The 6,629-nt window shown below is 55.9% G+C and overlaps 1 pseudogene; it reads right to left on the bottom strand.

The window, feature by feature from the left end:
- Positions 1-2,946: 2,946 nt before the first annotated feature.
- LOC114218063 (small ribosomal subunit protein uS5 pseudogene) lies at positions 2,947-3,855 on the bottom strand (annotated as a pseudogene).
- Positions 3,856-6,629: the final 2,774 nt, after the last annotated feature.

Genomic DNA, 6,629 nt, shown 5'->3' with positions numbered 1-6,629 from the left:
TGGCTGCAATGCCTGGAGGAGTGGCAGCCACTTTGGCACCTTGAGGCAACCAGGAGGAGGGTGGGAAGGACCGGGGTTGTTCAGGATGAGGCAGGCAGCTGTGGATTTTTCGTGTGGGAAAATGTCAGTTCCTGTTCCTACAGGAGTTGCTGGTCGGCTGTGTGTGCTTTTATTTGCACAAAACATGGGTTTCTTTTGTGGATTGAAGAGGACTGAGTGTGAGACAGAGCTCAGACTTTATAAGATATCACACTGGAGATCAGCACACGGACAAAGGGCACGTGTCCAAACCCCATGTGTGTTGCTTTCTAGACAACTCTGAAGTCTGTATATGTTGGCACTAAGATGTGTTGTTTTTCAACGATAGACCACGACTCGAGCCACCTCCTGCCCCAGACGGCCCCACATGCTCTGGGTGCTTGGACATGGAACCCTGGCTCCACAAACGCAGAGACCCTCAGTTGCATCTTTCATTCGGGGGGAAGCCCGGCTGTGGGTTTCTGCTGTGCTGCAGGGAAAGTGCACGTGTGAGTTTCGGAAACGTGGCCATGTTGCCCGTGCCTCGTGGCATCTGTGTTGCCTACACAGACTTCTGGGGGCTGCTCATGTGGTGGGTTTCCCTGCTGTACCGGTGATGTGGTTCGGGTCAGAAGGGTTCCAGAAGGGTTGGAGAACATGGTACGCCCGGTCCTGCTGCTGCCCCCTGGGTGTTTCAGTGAGGGGACAATTTTGTGAGGCTCTCAGAGTTTGTGTGTGTGTATCTCTGTATTAACTATCATCTGTGTATATCTATTAATATCTACATCTATGTAAACTATTACTTATCTATCACCTCTCATTATCCATCTATCCATCCATCCATCAATTATCTACCCTATATCTGTCTATCATCTACCCATCCATCAATCATCTCTATTCCTAAATCTGTCTGTCTATCTATTCATCCATCTATCCAGCCATCCATCTATCCATCATCTCTATCTATCTATCTATCTATCTATCTATCTATCTATCTATCATCTATCATCTATTTTTATCTATCTATCTATCCATCATCTTTCTATTATCTACCTATCAATCATCTATCATCCATCCATCCAACCATCCATCCATCCATCCATCCATCCATCCATCCATCCATTCATCATCTATGTATCCTTTTTTTAAGATTTTGTTTATCTATTTGGGAGAGAGACAGAGATAGTGACAGAGAGCACGAATGGGCAGGAGAGGGAGAAGCGACGCGGAACTCGATCCCAGGACCCTGAGATCATGACATGAGCTGAAGGCAGATGCTTAACCAACTGAGCCACCCAGGCGCCCCATCATCTATGTATCCACCCATCCATCTATTATCTATCCATCCATCCATCTATCATCCAGGCATTATCTATCATCTATCTATCATCTATCTATCATCTATCTATCTATCTATCTATCCATCCATCCATCCATCCATCCCTATATCCATCCATCGTCTATGTATCTCTCCATCTACCTATCAATCTATTGTCATCTCCTCAGACACTTGGGTCCATGTCAGGTCCTGTCCTCGCAGGAGAATGAGGGCCACGGACCTCCATGAGGAGCCAGCAAAGGGCCTCACTGCTGAGCCACACCAGGGACACACCACAAACCCGAGTGCCCTCGACATGCAACCTTCTGAGACACAGAGGGGTTACTTTCTGATGCATCAGGTCACCCAGCTTGAGCACTTGCCTCGTCCCCCAAATCTGCCAGCTTTCCTCAAGCGTCCTTCTAAGAAGCATGCTTTCTGCTCATAGTGATGGTTGTCATTCAGCTGCAGAATTTTGACGCAGCTCTGCCCGTAAACACCGAATGCTTTTCGATGCTTAGAGGGACCTTGCTTTCTCAAATAAAGAAGGGCGTTGTAGTTTGGGATGATGCGTGTCAGCACGTACAAGCTCGGAGGTGGTTCTTCTGCCTCGTCTCCATGGGTCTGAGCCCACGGTGGGGCTGTCCTGGGCCATAAGAAGCATCCTTTCGCAGGAGACGTGGACGTGTCCACAGATGGACATTTACTTCCTTTATGGATGGACACCACCTTGTGTGGGAGGAAGACAGGCACCCTGTTCTAGAGCTTTCCATGCACCTGCCGCAAGACTGCTGGTCACCACCAGCTGGTGCACCAGCTGGTCACCGCCAGCCCCGCCAGCCGTGGGCGTGAGAAGGCAGATGCACGTATGTCTGCTTGTGCACCCACGATGCGCGTGGCCCCCATCCATGGGCTCAGAGCACACGTCCAGTGGGTGCCCTGCTGGTGGTTGCCTCCCGAAGCAAGAGTCTGCATTCTGAGTCATTTCCTCCCAGAGCAATGCACGCATGGTACAACCACCCCAGAGCAGCGTTTGGGGACAGCCGCGGAGTGCAAGTGGGGACACAGGCAGGCGGGGTCGGGGTGACGACCAGCTGCACCTTCCAGCCCCTTTTCGGTGGCCCTGTCCCCCTCCCCAGGCTGCACCCCACACCCCAGTGCTCCTCCTCCTCCCAATCCCTCCATGTGAATTACCTGTTTTTCCGGAGGCTTTAATCACTTTTGAAGTTTTGATTTATATGCTTCCCCTAAATATTTATTGCTCTGTTCACTTCTAAACAATTTATTTTGTTCAATATGTGGAACTTTGGCTTTTTTTTAAGTTTGATTCCGACATCCCCTGTTGGTGCGTCTGTGATGGATCCCCGGGAGCCCCGAGGGGCAAGCGTGTCACCGTATCTGTATGTGATGGGCCCATCCGTCTTCCTGTCAGGGGCTCGCTTCCCTCCTGCGCGCCCCCCCTCCATTATGCAAACAACCCCCGTCCGATGTACGGGGTAATATCTGATAATGGGGACACCACAGCTGTCATCACGGGGAGGGTTTGGCACGTTGGCTCGGGGCTGCTGGAGACGGACACGGCCCTCTTCTTCTTCTTCTTCTTCTTTTTTTTAAACAAGCTTTAGTTCACTTTATTTTTCTTGTATAAAACTAGGTGGTGGCCACAGCTGGAGCCTGGGTCCTCTGCACAGAGACTCTGGTGTGGGTCTTCACAAGATGATCAGTGTATTCCTGATATGGAGACTTGGTGAACACCATCTCCTTCCAGAGGTCAGGGGTGAGATGGCTGTACGTCTTGGAGATGGCATCAAAAGTAGCCTTAGCAAAGTTCCCCAGCGTGGCAGTGCAGCCTCTGGCTGACGTGTAGCAGTCGTCGATACCGGCCATCATCAGTAGCTTCTTGGGCACAGGGGCTGAAACAATGCCAGTGCCTCTGGGGGCGGGGATGAGATGCACCAGCACAGAGCCACAGCGGCCAGTCACCTTGCACGGGACGGTGCGAGGCTTGCCGATCTTGTTCCCCCAGTAGCCTCGCCTCGCGGGGATGATGGAAAGCTTGGCCAGGGTGATGGCCCCACGGATGGCAGTGGCGACCTCCTTGGAGCCCTTGACACCCAGGCCGACGTGTCCCTTGTAATCTCCGATGGCAACAGACGCCTTGAACCTGGTCCGCTGGCCAGCACGGGTCTGCTTTTGCACAGGCATGATCTTCAGAACCTCATCCTTGAGGGATGCTCCCAGAGAGAAATCAGTGATCTCAGATTCCTTGGTAGGCAGAGAGAAAAGATAGATCTCTAGGGACTTGATCTTCATGTCCTTGACCAGACGGCCCAGCTTGGTGACGGGGATCCACTCCTTGTCCTCGGCCTTGCCTCCACGAGCTCCGCGGCCTCGACCCCTGCCCCGACCACGGCCGCGACTGCGGCCCCGGATGCCGCTGCCAAAGCCTCCGTGGAAGCCGCCGCGGCCTCCCATTCCAGGGCCCCCAGGCCCTCTGCAGCACCGGCGTCATCCGCCATTTGGTGTTCTCTCGGAGAAGAAGCCACAGCCCTCTTCTTATTATTGGTTTTTTTCCGTGGGGATGTCATTATTTGCTCTGAGACGGTGAGTCTGCCAAGCAGGGCAGCGTGCCGACGTCCCTCGGGGATGCGGAGGGTGCCCAGGTCCTGCGTCCAGGTGCAGTAGACGTGGACGAAGGTGTGTGAGCCGGCGTCCCACGCACCTGAGCCTCCTCCTCCAAGCTGACCCCGTGTTTTCTCCCCGCTGGGTGGCTCCTTCTCGGGGGGCTCGCAAGGACTGGGGCCCCCAGAGCTGAGTTCCCTGCAGCCCCCGCTGAGCGGATCGGTCACGGCCCGAGGCACGCCCTGGAGAGAGAGAGACAGAGCGCGGGGTCCCTCCGATGAAAGCTTCCAACTGTGCTCGCGGTTCCCGTGTCCCCCAGAGCGGGTGTCCGCTCCCCCCAGCCCTTCCCCTCCTCCCCCCACACTGAACGCTCCCAGACCCGCTGCCTGTGCTGACCGTACCCACGGCGCCCAGAGACGCGCGACCAGCCGCACCTGCCAGAGGCACCTGGGGGCAAACGGCAGGGGCGTCCCTCACTGTGCAGGTGGACGCGGGGAGCGGCCTGACCTCGCTGGGCCGAGGAGGAGGCTCAGGTGCAGGACAGGGCCGGAGCACTGCAAACGAGCGGATCCGCGTGCCGCAGGATGCCCACATGAGGAGGGGGCTGCAGGCACCGCTGAGCGCTTTGCCGGTGGTGCTTACCTGCCCCGCACACCCGTCCCGGGAGCTCAGTGTCTCCAAAGTCCTTGCTCCAGGGACGAGCGGCGAGAGGCCCAGAGAGCAAGTGACTGCCCAAAGGCCACAGAGCCGGCCATTGAGCACCTCCGGATTTGACCCCGCTCCTCTCATGTGAGTCCCAATCCACCCGTTGAGCCCTGCGTGTGGCTGGGGGGCCTGGGAGGGACTCGGTCCCTGGAGCAGGAGGCCCCTGCCCCTCAGGTCGGGTCCGGCGGTGCAGACAGACCACCGCTCACTGCAGGAGGGGTGGGTCTGCTCTGACCCGTATCTGACTCCGATTACTGCAGCTGGAGGAGGCAGAGGGAAGGCATTGCCGGGGGGTCCTGTGGGCAGTCCGACGGTGGATTTGACACCTGCCAGGTAGGAGCCCCTGGGGTCATCCTCAGGGTGGTAATGGGCAGGTAGCTCTTCCTGTCCCCAAGTGGGTATGAGGGAAGTGGGCCTGGGGCCGTGGGGTGCTAGACCCTCATTTCCCCCCGGGCATTCGTCGGAAGCCCCATGAGGGGCCCAAGGTTGCTGCCACAATGGCCTTCCTTCTGTGTCAGACGAGCGGCACCAGGGAGCCCTCCGCCCGCCGTCTCGCCGACCGCTCCCTGCAAACTGCGTGTGTGCTCCCTGAATCTCCCCAAGCCGTCCAAGACTCCAGACCACATCGGCGGTCCCCCCAACCTAGCAGCACTCGCCCATCAGCCCTGGGGGTCCGGCTGCTGGCAGCTTCCGTCCTTCTGTGAGCTTGCATGAGCTGCCGGCTTGTTTGTCTTCTGTGCCTATTAGCGAAGAGCAAACGCTCACGGTCTGAGCATCCACGTCAAGAACACGGAAACAGGACCATCCACACAAAACAGGGCAGACAAACATGAATCACGCCCGGCACCCGTGGTCACTGGTGCTTCGGTGCTGAGGACGCCCTCAGAACAGCGACAGCGTCTGGTAAAATCTGGGCTGATTTCTACAAGAAGAAGAGGGAGCCTCGTGTCTGGGGAATCCTACAGCATTTCTCCTTCCATGCGAGGCTTCCTCTGCCCGGTGCATACGACCTCCAGGTTCACCTGCGTCCTCACAAACGCTAGGGAGTGTGCGTACGTGTCGGATGCATGCAACCGTGCACCTTACACACATCCACGTGTCTTGATAAAGCGTGACATGAAAAACCAGGCACAAATGAACTACGTCCTGCCTTCAAAGCTGCCGTAAATTGAAACTACAAGAAAAAGATATTCTTACAGACAGGTTTTCTGCCCACACAGTTGAGAGTTTAAATGCGGCGGACACACATCCTTGGAAAAATACGCCTTACCTACACGGATGGGTGAAGACATAGGAAGCCCGAATCCGCCTGGAATCGTGGAGTCGGCAGAAGCAGGACTCTGTTGTCTGAAAGCTAACTTCTGGGCCAATCGGCGTCCCCACCAGATTCCACCAAACACGTAAGAAGAAAGAAAAAAAAACCCAGTAATTGCAGCCATATGCAAATGTCTCTTTAAAACCGAGAATTCGTTTTATGAGGCCAGCGTGCGATTGGTCGCAAGGCACCGTAGACTAGGCAGAAATTACAGGTGAATCTCGAGTGTCCTGACAAGGTGCATCCCCACCGCAAGCAGAATGGCAGAGAAACGAGGACATGCGCGTGGGGATGAAGTGCGGCTGATCCCGGGAAGTTGGCAAGGCGGGTTTGCGGCTGCAGAACCCGAGCAGGGGAATTCACCAGGTGCAAGGACGGAAGTGACGCGTCAGGTGTGGGTAGAGTGCTGATGATAGTGAGAGGGCAGGGTGCCGGCTCAGAGACACACAGACAGACAGACAAGTAGACATTACCGTAAGATGGGCGCGGGCAGGTTGTCCTGCCTGATACGCACACGCGGACCAAAATTCCTGTCCCAGTGATGTGCCGAGAGAAGCCCCCACAGCAGGTGCACCAGGACCTGCATTTGGGAACGGCTTAAGGCATTGTTTGCAACGCCCGCAGACGTAGCACACCTGCCGGGGGGAGAGA

This window comes from Eumetopias jubatus, unplaced genomic scaffold, assembly GCF_037043125.1.
Source record: "Eumetopias jubatus isolate StellerSeaLion01/CBP00866 unplaced genomic scaffold, mEumJub1_p1.0 scaffold_11, whole genome shotgun sequence".
In the NCBI taxonomy this organism is placed as follows: domain Eukaryota; kingdom Metazoa; phylum Chordata; class Mammalia; order Carnivora; family Otariidae; genus Eumetopias; species Eumetopias jubatus.
The sequence above is the reverse complement of the archived record's forward strand: the minus strand, read 5'-3'. Positions and strand labels throughout refer to the sequence as shown.